At 36.4% G+C, this 19,563-nt stretch overlaps 1 long non-coding RNA gene across 2 annotated transcripts in view; it reads left to right on the plus strand.

Moving 5' to 3' along the window:
* Positions 1-19,563, plus strand: part of LOC106029145 (uncharacterized) — a 95,507-nt gene that overhangs the window by 23,448 nt on the left and 52,496 nt on the right. For both annotated transcript variants that reach the window (XR_010051450.1, XR_002788353.2), the window contains exon 3: positions 29-214. This is a non-coding gene — a long non-coding RNA (uncharacterized LOC106029145). The remainder of the gene's footprint in view (positions 1-28; positions 215-19,563) is intronic.

Genomic DNA, 19,563 nt, shown 5'->3' on the forward strand with positions numbered 1-19,563 from the left:
ATTAATCCACTGATTGAAATTAATGTAGTTCTAGGTGGCACCACCCAGAAGACTGGTAGCCTAGAGAGAATACATGGAAAGAGAGGCTGTTGCTGCTGCTTGCTGCTCCACGGCCTTTTGCTTGTTATACCATGGACTACTACTGCTCTATGAAGCCCCTCTGCTGTGTCTTCCTGCTTTGGAACCAGATGACTATCTGAAACTCCTACAAATGGTGAGCTAAAACACATCTTTCTTTTTTAAACTTTGAGTATTGCATATTTTATTTCAGCAATGAGAAATGTAATCAAGATACTAGATTTTAGGTCATGAGAGGATCTTAAGGAAAGATTCATGATAAGACTGGGTGCATTGTGTGAATTTCCTATAGTATTTGGCAATTTCTGTTTGCAACATGTGGAGTCCAGAACTGGATTGTAGTCCTAGATGAATGGATTGATTTGTTATTATATAAGGTGTTATGGCTTATGTCTAGATGTTCCCCCAAAGCTCATGCAGTAATCATTGGGGTTTTTTCAGAGGTCCCTCAATATAGAGTTTGTGATGCTGTAATCAGTTCATGAAGCAAGTTAGGATCAAGAGTACTAGCATTAAGGGTGTGAGTGGTACTCACCCTAAGTACATGGGTAAGATATAAGGAATAGAAAGAGATATAGTCATCCCTTGTTGATTGGCTGCATTCTGCCTGCCATGAATCGTTTCTCTTCTGTGGTGCCTTATTTGTTATCTACTCTCCCTTGAACCAGCAGAGTACAAACTAAAACCTCCATAAACCATGAGCTAAATAAGCCTTTCCTTTTTTAACTTTGGGTGTTGGGTATTTTGTCTCAGTAATGAGAAAAGTAACTAAAACAGAGAGCCTGGCACTGAGGAGTTGATAATGCCTTAGGATGTGAATTTTATAACATTATTGTGCTCTGGACCTGTTTCATGGGAATGGCTTGTTAGATGGGGCCTTTGTAGGGTGGGGAAAGCTAACTCTGGGTAGAAGCAGAGCCAAAGAAATCTGGCATTTACAAACAGTAATGAAAGAGTTGCTTTTTAAGAAAGATAAAGAATTCAACTGAAAATACATGTACTAGGAAAATTGATTATACTTTTGTCTTTCTAAGAGGCTTCACTTCTTTGAAAACAGTAGGTAAGAAAGGAGGTATCCTACCTGCATGTTCTAACAAAGATTTGGCCATAAAAATGAAGCAGCCAGACTAAACACAAAACAGTCATACCAATGAGACAAGCAAACCAAAAACTGCCCATTGAGTTTTTCAGTGTTTTATTAATAACTTATTTTTTGTATTTTACTACCCTGCCTGTAGCAGTGGTTGTCTTGCCTTGAGTTTTTATAATATTAGGTTACATGTAGGATTTGTATGTCTAAGATAAAATTTAATATGTATTAAATGTTAAAGTTATTTGATGGGCAATAATTTCAATAATTTATATATTATATATATGTTGCATAATTTCCTTGTGTTTATTTGTGTTTCTCAGAGTTCTGTAGGACAGAGGTTAGAGTGGAGTGACCCCAAATTTGGACCCCAAACTGAATAATTAAAAAAAAATCTCAGCAAGGAAATTATCATGACATACTTAAGAAAATCAAAATTAGTGCAAAAAATATTTACTAAACACCATGTGAAAACTATAAAGAAAAGATCTGACCCTAGACTTGAATAATTCTTTTTTACTCACTTCACTTTAATCCTGGCCCTGATTTCAGTACAATTTTACTTAAAAATTAAGCAACTAAAAAAACTAGGCAACTAGCTGAAGTGATCATAATTTGCTGACTTTTTTTTTTTTTTAAAAAAACCACCCTGTTAGGCTATTATTTATCTTGATTACTTCTTGTCTTAGTCTGTTTCATATTGTCAGAATACCACACTATGGGTAATTTAAGCTGTATAGAAATTTGTTGGCTTGTGATTCTGTAGCCTTGCACATAGTGGGGGCTTTATTGTTGTATCATCCTGTGGCAGAAGAAAGGAGGGTGATAGAGGGCAAGAGCAAGAGAGGACAAAACTTAGGTTTTTATAAGTCTACTCCCATGATTGTGACAGTAATAACGAAGGCAGCATCTCTGAGACATCATAATCTCTTGAAGTTCCCAACTTCCAACACTGTTTCACTGAGGATAAGTGTCCAACACATGAACTTTGAGGTACATATTCAAACCAGAAATGTGGGACATCTACTGAGGGAACCTGCAGAGTGTGAGTAGATCCAGCCCAAGAGAGAGGCTGTGTGGGATGCAACCAGCAAGACTGTTGGGGTGAGGCTGCCCAAGCTCCTTGAAATTCATACCTTACCACCTTGTGCCCCAGATACCTGATATATATCTATAGGATTTCATGTTCATTTTGCATTCAGTCTTTGTTTTGTTCCAAATTTTTTCTGTCCTCTTATACTTCCATTTTGGGATGTACCACTGTACCTTGGGATTGTGTAATTTATTTTGATTTTTATAGAAGCTCACAGCTAAGAGTTTGTGTTGAGTCTCCCAAAAGACTTTGACTTGGGCTTTTGAAAAATATAACTACTGAGGTTTTGGGGAGGGGAATATTGTGCTTTTAGTTGTAAGCAGGATACCTAGTTGTATTATGTTAGGAAGAATTATGAGCTCGCTATTGTCTGATTTGGAGCTTAAGAATGGTTTAAGGAGATGTGTTTGTGTATGGTGCTGACCAAGGATGGATGCAGCAATTAGGGTGAGGTGTCAATTTGCTTGAGTTTGAGATTCACATGGAGGATTGATGGAGCACACTTCTGGGTATGTCTGGATAGGGCATGGAGTCTAAACTGGTCTTGGAGTCTAGACTGGTGCCCTGCCCCTTTCTTTCTGGTGCTGCTCCTCTTATCTGTTTCCTGGTCATCCTGAACAAAGCAGTTTTGCTTTAGTGAGTCCTTCTGCATAATGTACGTGCCTTGGAAATTTCCAGCTAGGTACAGATTCCCTTAAAATTGTCAACTCAATTAAACTTTTATCTTTTTGTGAGTATCAGGTATCAGCAACAGGAAATCTGACTAATACATTAAGAGTTTGTACAATTAATCTGTAATATTTGAGTGCTATCGTTAACAGACCATGTACTTTGCAATTGGTAATCATTAGACCAAGAGGTTAGTGTTTCTTCATTTTCTCAAGAAGTAGGAAGACGATAAGAATTTTCAGTCTAGTAAATATAGTATAAGGTACAAATAGGGGTGTGGGTTCTGGTGGGTGGAAATGAGGAAAGGTTGTTTGGAAGAGAGGAAAACATAGTCACTTTATATGGCTTTTTGGTTAAAACTGTGAGATATTTGTGGGTTTCACATTAGTCAACTTTCATTATTCTCTTCCATCTTCTTTGATTCACATGGTTTCAATTTCTTTCAAAACATCTTTGTTTCAAAGCTTTATAGTCATGAACTAGAGTAGTTGAAAATGTTGACAAAAATTTTAGAAGCAATCATTGAATTTTGCACAACTTTACCACAGTTATTTTTAGTGTGAAAATAGTGCTTCTTCATAATAAACAGGAGTTAGGAATATTTATGTCATTATTATGTAGTCACTTAAAGGGAAATAAGACTATAATGTCATATATATTTTCTGGGAACACAATTTATTGGAAAGCTAAAAGTTGGAGATTATATAGATGGGTATATAATATATATTATAAATATATGATATAGATTATGTATTACATAAATAATGCATATATAATATAATGTATATGTGTATATATATAATGTACATATATAATGCATATACATGTGTAATATAATGTAAAGATCCATATATATAAAGAGGCATAATTTCATTCTGTTGAAATTAGCATTTACCTAAACTGGAAAAAAGGTGGCTATTTTGAGTCCCACTAATTGTATTTGATATTACATTTTAAAAATATTTAATTTAAATAGTTTACCGTATCTTTTGAAGCCCAGATATAATTTTTATCTTGAAATGAGATAGAATGAAACAGGAAAGTTAGTGAAAGATAACATCAATTTTAAAAGGAAGCAAAAATATTTTCTTGTGGAATCATATTAATGGTCAGCATATTTAATTACTTGACTTGCCTACTAATTCTATGTTCATAACAGATGCATAATTCAATTAATTGTGTGCATTATGTGTTCTAATTCATTTAAGGGAAATGAGCTATTATCATCATCCACAACTATTTATGGGGTGTCTAATAAAAGTGCAGGATAAATAGACTTTTTACTTCGAGAAATTTAGAACTAAAATTAAAAAAGAGATGACATCTAAAAAAAGGCATTCAGTAATCATGAAAGACACATAAAGAGTGCAATAGAAAGTGATAGTCACTTCATAGTTCATTAATAAATACCAACTGGATGGAGGCAAAAAAAATATTTTTGAGTACCAACTCTTGCCAAGCACTGTAGTAAATAGTTCACATTCTGTTGAATGTGGTGAGGTGGAGGCCACCGGGTAGAAACATACGGTAGAAATCTATGCACTTGAAGGAGGAGACTGTCCTTCCTTCAAGGGAAAAATGAGAAATAGGTCAGTGGCAAGACTTTTAAGAGACGGTCTTGGACAGCTGGCTAAGTGAGGTGATGTCATGGAGACTCTTTTAGGTGAGTTAATGTGTGCTCACTTTTTTCAGGAAGTAAAGGAGACCTGAAATGGTTTTGAGCAGAGTGACCTAACCAGAGCAGTACGTGGCAGACACAGTAGCCTGAGCTTGGGGACGGTGGGGACACTTGGAGATGGAAGCAGAGGCAAAGCCGGTCTACCGTGAAGGCAGCATTCTGACTTGGGAGACGGTCTAAGTAGGGTTTGTTAGGACACTTATGAGTAGTAGTGATTTTTATTCACTTATTATCAAGAATTCAGAACCAAAGTATCTTCTCTGGTTTGCTGCTCATCCTGGGAGCCCTTGATTGTATGAAATAAATGTTGAATAAATACAAGGTTAAATGTTTAGCATACACTGCTGTTTGGGGTTAGTTTGTGGAGACATTCAGGGAAAGTTAAACAAGAGCATGCCACTTCTCTTCAGATTTTTGGAAGAAGTAAGATTTGGGAAGGTTGGTGAAGGAGGGAGAGTGAGCCTGGGGCGGCCTTGGGACAGTGATGCGTTTGCTTCATATTTCCTGTCCATGTAAGCTGCCATCCATTCCATTCGACCCACATTCTCGAGACTCCCTTAAAAGAATTTTTCTTTGGGCTGGGGATTTAGCTCATTGGCATCAAAAAAATTTTTTTTCTTTTTCCATTTTCCCTATCCATCTTACATGCCTTATGGCGTTCCATACCGTCATCCACCTCTTCTCATCTGCCCAACCACACTCCCCTTGTTTGTGTGTCTGGATCATATTTAGCATCTTATTTCCTAACAAAGGACTCAGTCATCAGCCTTCAGTGATTCAGGAATGATAAAGAGTTTAAGCTGTTAAGAATCCCTAAATCTGTTAAGACGTCAGAAGCATCTAATTTACTCTTTAAAATACAACTTTTTTTTTGGTGACAAAAGCATTTGCGTCAGATTTATAAACTGGTTATTTCCTTAGATAGAACTCTGTGATCCCTAGGGCATTGGGCTCCATCAGGATATGAAGGTGTTGCTATAGTCCACCGTGCTCTAGTGACAGTCAGCTCATGTGAAGTTGATTGTTTGTAACTTACTGAGGACGTGGACTGTGTTATATGTATTCACAGTTGTAACTTTCAAAATTTAGCCCACGTACATGCAAGGAGTAATTAAAATATGTTTAAATTTTTAAAAATTACAGTAAAAAGGCACATTGCCATAAGTCCTCCTCAAAATACCCCTTGCCCTAATACATTTAATCCACTGTTCTTTCGCTTTCTAAAGTGGTTCTGGAAGTCCTCTTTGGCAACTGTCTTTGAGAAGTGGATCAAAAATATAGTGAGCGTGGCTGCCAAGTGCCAGCCAATGGAAACACAGCCTTGTGAAAACATAACTCTGTGCCCTCATCCACCTTTTCACTGGCTCTGGCATCACACCACTTCTGGCTCTTCCTCAAACTCAAAATAACCATGGAAGGTAAACATTTTGAATTGATTTAGGACACTGAGGCAACCATGGCAGTGCAACTAAAAACACTCATGAAAGAAGACTTCCAGAGCCACTTCAGAAAGTGGCAAGAATGTGGGGATAAGTGTGTTTGAAGTGAATGGGGAATATTTTGAGGGAGATTAATGGCAATGTGTCTTTTACTGTAATAATTTTTTAAAATTTAAAGACACTGTAGTTTTCAGTCATGCTACGTATTAGGAACTCGGGATACTTTTGCTGATGATCAAATACTTGCGGACTCGTTCAACAGCATGCACTTTACCTAGTATTTCATCTTAGGAACATAATGTCCTTAGCTTGCCTTGCTATCAGGTTTTTGTTGGTTTTTAAAATATCATACCAGGAGCAGTATTCGGCAGAGGGGGAACAGGGGACCACACAGCTACATTGAGACGTACGTACCTGCTGCTAGGCTAGGGGCTAGGCTCACAGGCCAGTGGATATTTTTTTTTTTTTATGTCAGCAAAATTTCAAATCACCACGTGTCATGAACCTTCAAGTTGACTCATAAATTTCTCAGACCACAAATTTTAACTCTACTCTTTGTATACTAAATGCATCCTGTTCAGTTTCTCTCTTGGGAAAGTTAGTGGTTGTGCCTCTCACGTGCGTATCTTTACACTTCTATGGTTAACTCCATCTTTCCTGTGAATACAACCTCATATCTGATCACAGCATGGTATTTGTTTTGGTTTGCCAAACTTAGCCTCTGTGGACGGTTGTATAATTAGGGTATGGTACAGGGAGTTGGGAGAATACTACATCTCTATATAATATTCTGGAATGGCCATTAACCTTCTAAGCAAATTAGTCACTTTACCTCATTAGGTTTTCTGAGAAGCTGAGAGATTCCCTAAAACACTGTAGGCTAATCAACCTGCTGAAAAAGTCCTGCACTCTTAGTGTTTTGAATTGTTCTGCAGTTTTGAGCTTTACAAGCTCAATGTTGTAGAGAAATGAAGTGTGCATGAAACTTTGGCCCTGACTGAATCAAGTGAAATTGAGATGCATCTCAGATTTACAAACCTAGTGGTGCCACTGGACACCTTTGTATTTTACTTTTCTTCAACTCAGGCTTCTTGAGAGATTTGGCTAGGTCAGAATAATATTAACCCCACACGAAGAAAGGAAAAATGGATCCAACTCCTCTCCTTTTTAAGCCTAGAAAGAAACAGCATCAGAGTGTCTATAGAGAAGGATAAAGTCAGTATAAGATAAACTCAGGGGCTGGGTGAAATGTAAGAAAACCTGGGAGCTTAAGTGTTTGGTTGAGAAATTTTCTTTGGACAATCACATGGCTTACTTACTTACATAACTTACTTAATCATCCCTTAGAAGGACAGAATTTGAGGAGATTTGGGGACATAAAGGCAGTGGTAGCACATTGGGAGACAAAACAACTGTTTTCCTGGTGAAGTAGAGGGTTCAGAAAGACAGGTTCTGATCAAGCTTCTTCCTTTTATGTTTGGAGGGAAAATTAATACTCCAGATTCAGGGTCTCTGACATAATATTTTGCTAGGGTGGTCAAAAGGGATTTATGCGATGTGTTGTAAGATATCATAAGACGACCAGATAATTAAAATATTATAAATAAAATATTATAAGGACAACCAGAGTGGGGATGGTATTCCTAGGTGCCAGCTGGTATTCACACATGCACTGAGGTAAAATTTCATTGAATTTTCAAAGGCAGGAAAATACTCTGTTGCTGGGAAATATAGCATAAAGGATTTCTGCAAGCTTCCTCTGGGTTTTTCTTGCAAACTTTAAATGAGAATTTTCTGCCAATTTTCTGGCAGAAGGAAGGAGAGAGCAGTTTTGCCAATGGTTTTGATTATGAATTGTCTATATGGCATCAAGAAATATAATGAGAACTAGGTCCGATGGGCACCAAACTTGCCTAAAATGTTAATAAAAATTATAAGAGAAGGGGATAAACCTTAAAATTTAGATATTTTTCTTATAATACATACGGAAAGACTATTTCTCAGTATTTTAGTGTTAAAAGTACAATAACTGGAGAAGAATATGTTCTCTTCAAAGTGCCAATAAAAATTGAAAATGTCATTTTCCAGTGCAATTCAGCCTGAAATCAACCTGTTTTATGGTAATTACGGGCTCTGGCACCAGAACACAGCAGAGCTTTAGAAAGACTGAATGAGTGATTGAGTCCAACCTCCTTAAATGGGAAACATATGAAACGATTTGTGTGAAGTAAAAACCACAGGGCACTGTCACCCTTCCCTGGACGTGCATCAGGCTTCATTAATGCAGTGAGGTCCTCTTGTCAGGATGAGGGAGTGGGTGAGGAGCATGTTCAAAACAATAGGAATAATGTGATGTGGGGAAAACACCTTACATGGTGAAAAGAAATTTCCCATAAAGGTATAAACTGTAAGAAAAAGATGAGGAGCCCTAAAGTAAGTCAAAGGTGCCTTTCATTGGCACAATCCTGGTGTCACCATGAAAAGAAAACGATATACATTTCTCATAACCACTGAGGTGTTGAGCCCAAGGACCCAGTAGTGCATCGCCATCTATGTGCCACATGGCAGTTATCAGGGGGTGGCTGCTGCAGCCAAGAGAAACACGCCAGAGCTTCTCACTCCTCCCCTTGCAGAGTAACCTGAGCCTCTTGTGATACAGGTGTCCTGGCACAAGTCTTATTTAGACTGGTCTTAAGTCTGTTGAATGGGGGTTAAAAGTAAAAGCATTTAAATCTTATAGTATTCAGGTGTCCCATAATACAGACACAAATGGAAACAGTGGCTGAATTTTCTTAGGTCCTATTTTTTTAATCAAACTTTTGAAAGATACCATAATCATTAAAGAAATCAAACTGATAGCTAAAAAATACCTTCAGTGCACAAAACCTCAAGACCAGATTTTTTAAACTGAAGAATTATTTTAAACACTTAAATTATTCCCAAACATATTTTTAAAAAAGGAGAGGAAAAAGGTGTCTAGCATAAACCTGATAAGAAACTTGACAACAAGATTATAAGGAATAAAAGTGATTGGTTAATCTCATCCATAAACAGAGAAGCAACATTCTTAACACAATATTATTTACCCAAACCCAACAGAGCATTTGAAAATCATCTTAGCCAGGTTGGGATTTTTCTTTATGACCAAGTGAAGTTCATCATTATAAAGTCATTACTATACTGATTTTACTCTATACTAGCAGATTAAAGAGAAAATTCATGTGATCATTTCAAGAAGAAAAAGGAATTTTACAAAATTCATCATCCAACGTTGGTAAAAATTTTTGGAATTAGAAGTTGAAGGTATATTATTGTTAAAAAGTATCAGCAGAGAAATTGTACAAAAGATAATATTAAGTGGTGAAACATTGAAAACATTCTCAATGCTTTTTGGAGTTTTAACATTATACTGTAATCTAAGTTTACCAAGGTGGGAAAAAAATGAAAAAAGAAAAGCATTTTATAAAGATAAAGAGAAAAGAAAACCACTGTGATCTAAAAATGATTTGTTTTCATATTCTATGAAATTTTTAAGAATCTATAGCTAAATTGTTAGAGTTTATAAGAAAGTATCTCAAGATTTATGAATCAAAATCAATTTAAAAAGTTATTCTATAAATCAATGATACGTAGTCAACAAAGTTAAACCTAAAATGTCATAAAAATAATGTGAAAAATAATTAAGCACTTAGAAATGTCTTACAGCCTTCAAGAAAGATGTCCACGGGAAAGTTATATAAAAATACATAAGTGATCTTAATAAAATAACATTATGTTCAAGAATTGGAAGAATCATCTATATTTTCTTTTTTAATTTGACAAGTTGAATTTAATACTTGTATAGAAATGGCAAAGACCAGAAATAGTTAAGATTTTTTGATGAAAATAATGTGTGGTAAGTTGGTACAGTAGATACCAAATGTACTAAAAAACTATAGTAGTTAAGTTAGCTTTGTAACAGTCACAGAAATGAGCCACTAGAACAGGGGATAGGTTATAAAACACTGTAGAAAGAGACACATACATATATAGATACTTGATTTATGATAGCAGTAGAATGGCTGCCCAGTAGTGAAAGAATCTATTTTGTATAATGTGCTGTGAAAGTTAGTTATCAATATGAGAAAAAATGAATTTGGACTGTTATCTCACACCATTCACAAAAACTAATGGGTATATTAGAAACCTTAATTTTTAAAATTATAAAATAAAATAAAATAGAGGAGATTGTTCTCTTTTTCTGAAATGATTTTTATGTACAGAATCCTGGGTTAGTGGCCTTTTCTTTGAGAAGTTTGAGTGTATTACATCATTTCTGTTAAGAATTCAGTTTTTAGGGATGGAGATTAGCTCAGCAGCATAAGTACCTGCCTAGCAAGTGTGAGGTGGTCAAATGTTTTTAAAAATTTTTAAAATTTTTATTTTTATTTTTATTTTTACTTTGGAGAGAATAAAACCAAATGAGAGAAAACAAAATGGGGTCAGTCAAAACAAAGTGATGGACATAGTACATGACTTACAACCAAAATACAAAGTGATTAACAATGGTTACCATAATGTCATTTTGTTATCTTCAATAGAATTGCCCATATCATAATAAAATTAAACATAGCAGTACAGGAAAAAAATCAACAAAAACAAATCATTGCAGACATTATAGGACTTCAAAAGAAGATAATACTCAAACCAGAATTGGTATAATAGTGAATCTTATTGTCTTCGGATTAGTTGCCTATACCCTCAGACTTGACTCTATCAAACATAACAGATTTGAATAAAATCAGTCAAGAGAAGAAGTGAAAACAATACAGGGCTTCCAATTAAGTTAATAGGAAATCAAAACTGGTTACCATAGTATATTCTGCTATCTTTGGAATAACTGTCCAAAGATAGCATCAAATCTAGTACAAGTAGACAGGTTGGAACAGAATATAACCAAACTAAACACATCATGATACAAGATTAACAATGTCCCCTGCCTTCCCTTTTTAGACAATTCCTCCCCTTTCACTTTCACAGGGTGCACTGTACATTTTGTATCTCACTAACTCTTTTAATTTTTAGATTAGGGAGGCAACCCACTATTTACCTAAGTGGTTCTGAACCTTTTTACCACTTAGCATGATCTCAAGTTGTATCCACTTACATACAAGAGCCTCAAGATTTTCCTTCCTTATAGCTGAGTAGTTCTCTATTGTATAAAAAGTGTTATGTCTTTCCAACCAATCTGCAGCTGAAGGGCGAGCTACTCTCACTTCTTTCTGGTTCCCTGTCACATAGAGCATTATTTTCTCATCATTGACTTTCAGTCCATTAACCCTCTTTTAGGTTAATTATATATCTTATATAGAGCATCTTGATATGCCCTATCTTCTGATCCACTCTGCCTGCATATATTTTTATTAGTGTATCGAGGCCATCCATGTTAGCAATTACAGCCAACCTTTTCTGCCTCACATCTACCATGCTATTTTTCTATCATTGTTTGTCTACTTTTCCCCTTCATTCCACTGTCTGCCCCATTCAGTGAGCCCCCTCTGCTGCTGTTCCTGAAACTACAGCCTTTTCTCTGTTTCTAGAATGTCCTTCAGTATTTTTTGTAGGTTTGAATTGGTGGTCATGAACTCCCCCAGTTCCTCTTTGTCATAGAAGCATTTTGTTTCTTCATTAACTTTGAGAGATAGTTTTTCAGGGTACATCAATCTGGGTTGGAGATTATTTTCTTTCAGGACTTGGAATACTTCACTCCAAGCTCTTTTTGATTTGATGATTTGTGTCGAGAAGTCTGCAATGATTTTGATGGGCTTTTCTTTATAGGTGATCTGTTTCCACTCTGACAGCTTTTAAAATTCTGTTCTTGTGTTGAATTTCTGAGATCTTGATTATTGTATGTCTAGGTGTAGATCTATTTTGGTTGTAGCTGGCTGGAGTTCTGTATGCCTCATATATCTGAATAGCATTTCCTTTTCCTATGCTTTGGAAGTTTTCTTTAATTATTTCTGTAAGTAGCCTTTGTATTTCATTTGTGTTTACCCTGGCTTGTTCACTCACATTTTTTATTCTTAAGTTACAGATCGTCTTGTTGTCTTCTAGCCTTTGTATTATTACTTCCTGGCTCCTTGTTACGTTTAAGAGATCTTTCCTTTCATGATCACAATTTGCAAACTTGTCTTCAAAGTTTGATAGTCTATCTTTAATTTCTTTCAAGCATTTTTGCCAGCTTTCAATGGAGTTTTTAATTTCCTGGTAATCTTTTTGAATGTTTCATGTATTCTAAATATTTTTTATATTCTTCATCGAAGGTTTCCCTCCTTTTTCTATGCTCCTCTATTCTTCCATCTGTGTCTTCTTGAGAGGTGTCTAGCATTTCTTGTATTATTTTTTCTTATAACTTCCTTTACTTGTATTAGTATTTCTGTTTTAAGTTCTTTTATAATTCCATGAAGGTTTTTTTTTTTTTTTTAATGTCAGCTGCCATTTCTTCAGAAACTGCAGGTGTGCAACTCTCGATCTCTTCTGTGTTTACCTCTCCTGGGCCAGTACTGCTTAGGTTGAAGGCTGGAGACTGCCTTTTGTTTCATCCTCTTGTCATGTTTCTGGTTTCTTCCAGACAAGTGGATAGTAGGGTTCCCTAGCACCTTCCTATAATTACTTTGAAGGGTGCTGGCTAGAGATTATTGCCCTTCCCAATCTGCTGGTGACTGCTGGAGTACAAGCAGGGATGGGGCAGGCTGGCCCCTTCCTTCTCAGGTGGTCAGCCACTGGGAATCTTCACCACATTAGTGTGTGCAGCAGTAGGGGCCAGTTAAGGATAACTTTTGGGAAACCCTGGTCTTGGCTATCGGATTGTGCACAGGGGTGGAACTCAGTCCAAGCAATTCTCACCAATCTGCTCTGTGCGAGGGGTGGTTGAATGAAGTCCACTGCAGTTCTGGTTCCAGGTTTATCCTTCCCAACTCCAAAATGGTGCCTGGCCAATCACCTGCTCCCATGGGAGCACAGAGTACCCCACACTCACCCCTAGCTGGTGCAGTTCTCTGGTCTGCCACCCCCTCTGTGAACGCATCTTTCCCCCAAGACCCTCCAACTTGCCAACCCCCAACTTCACTGTGACCCTGCATCTTTCAGATTCCAGTGGCATTTTATACACAGTGGGACTGGCTCTGGTGAAAGCATGTCTGGGTACTGCCTTCTGTCTAAGTTTTTCTTTTCTTTTTATTTTTCCACTTTGGTTTTTTCCTAGGTTGAGAGGATCCTTCCATCTGGTCTTCTCCAGAGTGTGATATTCCAGTATCTGGGCTGTTTCTCTGAGAGGCTTTTTACTTTGCTGCTTATTGATCCACCATCTTCCCTGCTCCTCACGATGATGAGTTTGATTCCTGGTACAAAAAAAAAAAAAAAAAAAAAAGAATTCAGTTTTTATTCTGTTTTGTGTATATATGTTTTGAAGACTCTATTTCCTTTGTTTTAAAATTTTCTGCTTACTTTGGCTTCCAGGAGTTTAATGTGTTATATCTTGGTTGCATACACCTTTTTGTATTAATCTCCCTTGAGGTTTATTTTGCCTTCTGAATTTATATATTAACTGTTTTTTGAAGTAATTTTGAAGGTTTTTATTTGTTATGTTTTTAAATATTGTTTTGCCTCATCCTCTTTATTTCCTTTTGAGAACTTATTCTAATCCTTCTGACTTTTCATTTGCATCATTTCTCTCCCTCTCTCTCTCTGTCTCTCTGTCTCTGTCTCTCTGTCTTTTGATGTTTCTTCCTGATTTGCTTCTAAATTTTCTTTGCAGTTTTTCTAACTTACTACTAAAACCTTTCATTTAAGTTCAAATTTGAGTTATTCTGTTTTTTAGTTCTATGATTTTCATTTGGCTCTTTTCAAAAATCTTCATTTTTTTTCTGAAGTTTTTTTTTTTTGTCTTTTTCCTTTTTATCGGTACCAGGGATCGAACTCACAACTGCCTGCTTGCAAGGCAGGCACTTATGCTGCTGAGCTAAATTCCTAGCCCCCTGAAGTTTTTAATTGTGTTTGTTTTGCTTGAGAAAAGTAAGCATCCTTATTTTAAAACATGTGCCTGACATTTTGAATATAAGAAGTTTCTGTGGGTCTGGTTCTCTGTGCTATTATTTCTGCTGGTATTCATTCAGATGTGTTGCCTTCTTTTGTGTTTAAAAAATTGTCAAAAATGTTAAAAAATTATTTTATATAGAATTCTGAATATAAATAATTCCCCTGTATTTTATACTTTAATTGATAAATATTGCCATATTACTTAAAATGTTATTTTATTTAAATTGAAAAATAATGATTGTATATATTTATAGAGGCACATCATTTTTTAAAAAGTCTTCAGCAATTCATCTTTGCCTGAGTACTGTCTGAGAGTCCCATTGTGTCTATTTCTAAAAGTTTTTTTTTATTTTAGCCTCAGTATCATTTTTCCTCTGGTTTTTCTGTTCTCTCCCAATGCCTTTGAATACATGTTTGAACTAACAGTAAATTGATACATTATAATGGAAGAATTAACTTCTAATAAATCTCATAATATTAAATATTTCACTTTTGAAACATGAGGAACATACAGACATTGCTTACTGTTCTACCCCTTATACTTAGAATTATATTCATCATATACAGTAGTACCTTGGCTCATGACCTCAATTCTTTCCACAATTCTGGTCACAAACTGAACTAAATGAGAATCAAATCAAATTTCCTCATAAAGTCAACATTGAACCTAATCATTGAATTTGATTCAGGTCTCATTCAACTCAAGTTTGTGAATAGATTTGTGGAAAGAACCAAGTTTGTGGACCAAGGACCACTGTAGTTGGTGCATAGAAATGGCACTATAGTTGGTGCCCTTTATTTTTTTTAATGTATTTCAATTTGTCTATGTAATTCTTCCAACTTTTATTTAATTTTTTCTATGTATTTTACAATTTTTGTTGCTACTATGAATAGGAATATTGTTTTTATGATTCATACATATGGAAAAGTTTTTAAATCCAGTACTTAATAAAAACTAAAGGGGTTTAGGAAATATAGAACATTAGAAAGAAAATTAAAATTAGTATTAATCATATTCTTATTAACACTTTCGTTTTGTCTCTAGTTCTGCACATATATTTGTACATGGACTCCTCTTTAACAGATACACATGCAAATGTTTGGATCATCTTAGTTGCCTTCCACCTTGCTGGGACAAAATTGTTAACTCCCACAATTTAAAGAAGGAAAGGTTTATTCTGACCACAGTTTTCGAGGTCTCAATCCTTGCATGGTCAACTGGCTCCAAGCAAAAGCTAAAAGGTGGACGATCATGGGCAGAGGAGAGCTGCTCACTTCATGAGAGCCAGGAAGCAGAGAGAAGTGAGGAGCCTGGGAGAGATGTGCACCACGCTGGGTCATGCCCCACCGTCCAGTCATCTACGTCTTTTGACCAAGCCCCACCTCTCAACAACACATTTAGTTATAGTGTCCTCACAATTTAATCACCTTTCCAAAGCTCCAAATATGAGTGAAATCCATTTATTATGGATTCACTGGTCTCTAAGATCGAAATAGATGGGCAGCTGACTAGGAGTGCGCTTAGCCTATGCAACATAAATGCTTCCATCATAACGGAAGTGGAGTTGCACTTGGCCTTCCCAGTGTCTGATCATCTGGTTTTATGAGTGTTGGGAGGTGTCTTATTACTTTTTTATCATTGCTGAGACAAAATACTGACACTCAAATATAAAAAGGGAAAGGTTAATAAACACAGTTTATAGAACTTTCAGTCCATAACTATCTGGCCCCAAGAAAGGGTTACAGATGACAGAGGGGCAGCAGTTCATGAAGGTGAAAGACAGCAAAAGCATCAAGGAGAGACAAGCCTCTCTGCCTCTTATATTGTGTCCAGGCTCATGGATTAGGGTGATGCCAACCAAATCAGTGGGTTAATCCGGCAATCACCCATCCTTAATCCTAGCACTCTTAATTCCAGCACTACACAATAAATCAGCCACAAACTCTAGATTCAGCCACCTCCACAAGGCCCCACCTATGACTACATGAGGCTTTTGGGGCACACCTAGACATAAATTATAACCGGAGGTACTTGCTGAGCCTTCCTGATTTCCAGAGTCTCCCCCATGATATTTTTAATTCAGTATCTCCAAGACCAAACTCCTAACTTCAATTGTTCCAGATGTCTGATGATCACAAAATAAATACTGTTCAAAATAGTGTCTTATTTAATCTGTTTGGGTTTTTTTTTTTTTTTTTTTGCTATAATAGAATACCATAGACTGACTAATTTATAAACAAAATAAGTTTACTTGGTCCACCAATTTGTCTGTGAGGGCTGGTTATAAGTCAAATTGGTTGTAAGTCAAGACTATTTTTCCTTTAAGAAATAATGAAGCTACTCACAATGTGTTCTGAGTCTCCCAAAATGCCCCTCAACTGTTTTCATAATAAAAAAATCATTTATATGCGTCATTTACCAGAAAAATCAGTAATTTCCTAACGTGTTCACTAAAACATTATAAAATGTGTCTAATTTACCAGAAACACCAATTGTATACTGTACTCATCATTCAAGTTGATATCTTTGGCTTGCAGGAAGGCGGGATGAAATGGAAGTGGTTATTGTATGGAGGAGAGTCCCCTTCCATAAGAATGTCAGGAATCTGGATCTCTGGTATCCTTTCTCACCTTGGGAGAATCTGGAGCTCACTAGAACCTGCCTCAAGGTCTCAACCTTTTCAGAACTAAAAACTGGTCTAAGGTTTCTGTTTCTGTCTTTTCTTTAACATTGTTCTATAGTATGATGTAACACTGTCATTAAGCAAGTGAATACAACAATCGGCCTTTTCTCTGTCTGAGTGGGTCTTCTCCACAAATATATTTAGCTCTGCCAGTTATTTCAGGATTTCCTTTATTTCAGAAGAACAACTTGAACTGATGGTTGATATTCCCTCTGTTCTTCAGAAGGCTCCTCTGCTGCCATTCTCTGATGCTCAGCCACAAGTTGCAGAAGTTTCTCAGTAGACAGCTCCTCTGAGTGCCCCTCCAACAGTTTCTCAGCATCACCACTGTCTGCCTGCAAGGTTATGGACTTTGCTATGGTGACAGTGTCTTCAACCACAGGCTCATTTGAAGATGATCCTCTATACCGTTTTTAAAATCTCTCTCTTCTATAATTTTAAGCCGTGCTTTCCTCCAGGGAGATAATACTTTCCTTAGAGTCACTGACCCAGGATCTTTTGCTTAGCACCACACAGCAAAGGATGTTGTAATGTTCCTTCCAGAATTCTTTACCTTATGTATCTGAGACCATCTGGAAGCACTTGAGGAAAGTTCCTCGGTATAGGGCTTAAAGTTAGCTGTAACCTGCTGGTCCACAGGTTGCAGTAGAGGAGCTATATTACGTGGGAGGAATTTGACTGTGAGCCATTGGAATTCTTTAGCCAATTCTTCCAAATCTTACGGTGAGGAGAAGCATTGTCTTTAATGAGAGAAGCCTGGAGTGGTAAATCTTTCGTCTACAGGACAGAAAGCCTCCCTGATCCACTCAAGAAAAAGTATTCTTGTTACTGAGACTTTTGTGTTAGATCCCCTCATGACCCTTGGCCTATTCTTCATGATTTTATGTTTTTTGAACACTGTACGGGCCTCAGAGTGATCAACCAAGTCACCACCCATATTGATATGTAGCAATAAATTTAGTTTATCCTTCATAGGTGTGTGGCCTGGCATTTTCTTCTCCTAATGTGTGTTCTCCTAAGCATTTCCTTCCAGAAAAAGCCAGTTTTGTCACAGTTGAAAACTTGATGAAAAAAATGGTCATTTCTCTGTATCATCATTTCAAAGTGGTGTATATAATTTTCAGTGGTCCTTTTGTCAGCAGTGGCTACTTCACCACGCCTAGTTATGCTATGAACCAAAGTTCTTGCTTCAAAACTGTGAAACCACCCTTTCCTGGCATGAAATGTTTCACCATTATCACTTATTGATGGATTATCTTTTATGAGATCTGCATTTATAGCTTTTTCACAAATTATAGACTCAGATAGACTATAACCTGTCATCTGCCTTTTGTTTATCCACACTAATTATTACAGCAGTCTCCCGTCATCTAACATGGCTGATGGTGACTTACTAATCTGAGTGACACCTTTAAGCAACACTAGCTTCCTCATATATTAGCAACATTGGTCACACAAATACCAGTCTCATATTTCTTCCATTGTGATTGCTTTATTCTTTCCTTTCTTATCTTGTTTTCTAGTTTTTGGGGGGAATTTTTTTTTTTTTCTTTTGGTACTGAGAATTCAACTCAGGACTTTGTATGGGCCAGGCAGGTGCTTGTGCTCCTGCGCTATACTGCTGGTCCTTCTGGGGCCATTTTGATAGTAGTAATCATAGTGATTACATAAAGCACTGACCAAAAGCACATCCACAAACCCATGCATCTAGGCTTAGATTGATGCTTGTGTATGTTTTTCTGGCATCCGAAGTCTTTTTTTTTAATAACCACATATGTGGCTGGCATTCAGGTTGTAATTCAAGACTCTGGTCATAAGTTAAACCTGAAATTCCAGTCATAACCCAAGTTGTTCATATGTGAGGCTGAGGATCCATTGGACCATTACAATGAATTCTTAAGGGGACATTCAAGCCATAGTATGTAGCTAGAATATTGTTTACTTACTGATTGAAACTTTGTGGATATAATACTTAATAGTAGGAGTAGGTGGTGGCAAGAAGCCTTTAATACAGGAAACTGGATTTGGTTTTCTGACCTGGATTTGAATGTGGCTTTTACTGAAAAATAAGACACTAGTGTTTGATGGCAAACCAGTAAAAGTGTTAAGTCATGATATCCTTGGACCAGGTGATTTATTAAATCCATATTTATCAGACCAAGTAGCTATTATTTTGTTAGATCATTATGGTTGCTATGAAAAATTCAAAGTGAAGTAAGATAACTGGTTCTGGGTGTTTTATAGAATTTATACAAAATGACAAATTCAAGGTTCTATATTCCTGGCTCAAGGCACAGGGTACAGGAGCTTTTGAGAAGTATGTCACATTGACTTTTTTTAAAGTCACCTCCTGTTCTCGCCTGGCTCCACAATACCTACTTTCTTTTCTCTTTTGTTAGGATCTGTGTACTTGTTACTCACGGGCCAACTTTTCTTGAAGCAAATTATTATCTTTGGCTTATGGATTCAAATCCTCTTGTATTTCAAGAAAGTTTCTTGAATTATATTTAAATATATGTTTTATTTTATTATTATTTACTTATAAAATATTTGACTATTTGCTAACATTTTCTTTTCTAATTTTTTTCTAATTCTTTTTTGGTCTCTCTGTTTCCTTTTTTCTGTCGATTGAGTTTTTTTTTCTTTTTAGCCTGTCTTTTCCCACACTTCAGGGCAGTCTGCTTTCTCTTGTAACAGTTCTAATCTCACCTTCATTTCTGCGGTCATCTTATTTTGTTTCTATACTTCTTTCCTGA

Source organism: Cavia porcellus, unplaced genomic scaffold (genome assembly GCF_034190915.1).
Source record: "Cavia porcellus strain 051 isolate PalLab524CR breed Dunkin Hartley unplaced genomic scaffold, mCavPor4.1 scaffold_14, whole genome shotgun sequence".
Lineage (NCBI taxonomy): Eukaryota > Metazoa > Chordata > Mammalia > Rodentia > Caviidae > Cavia > Cavia porcellus.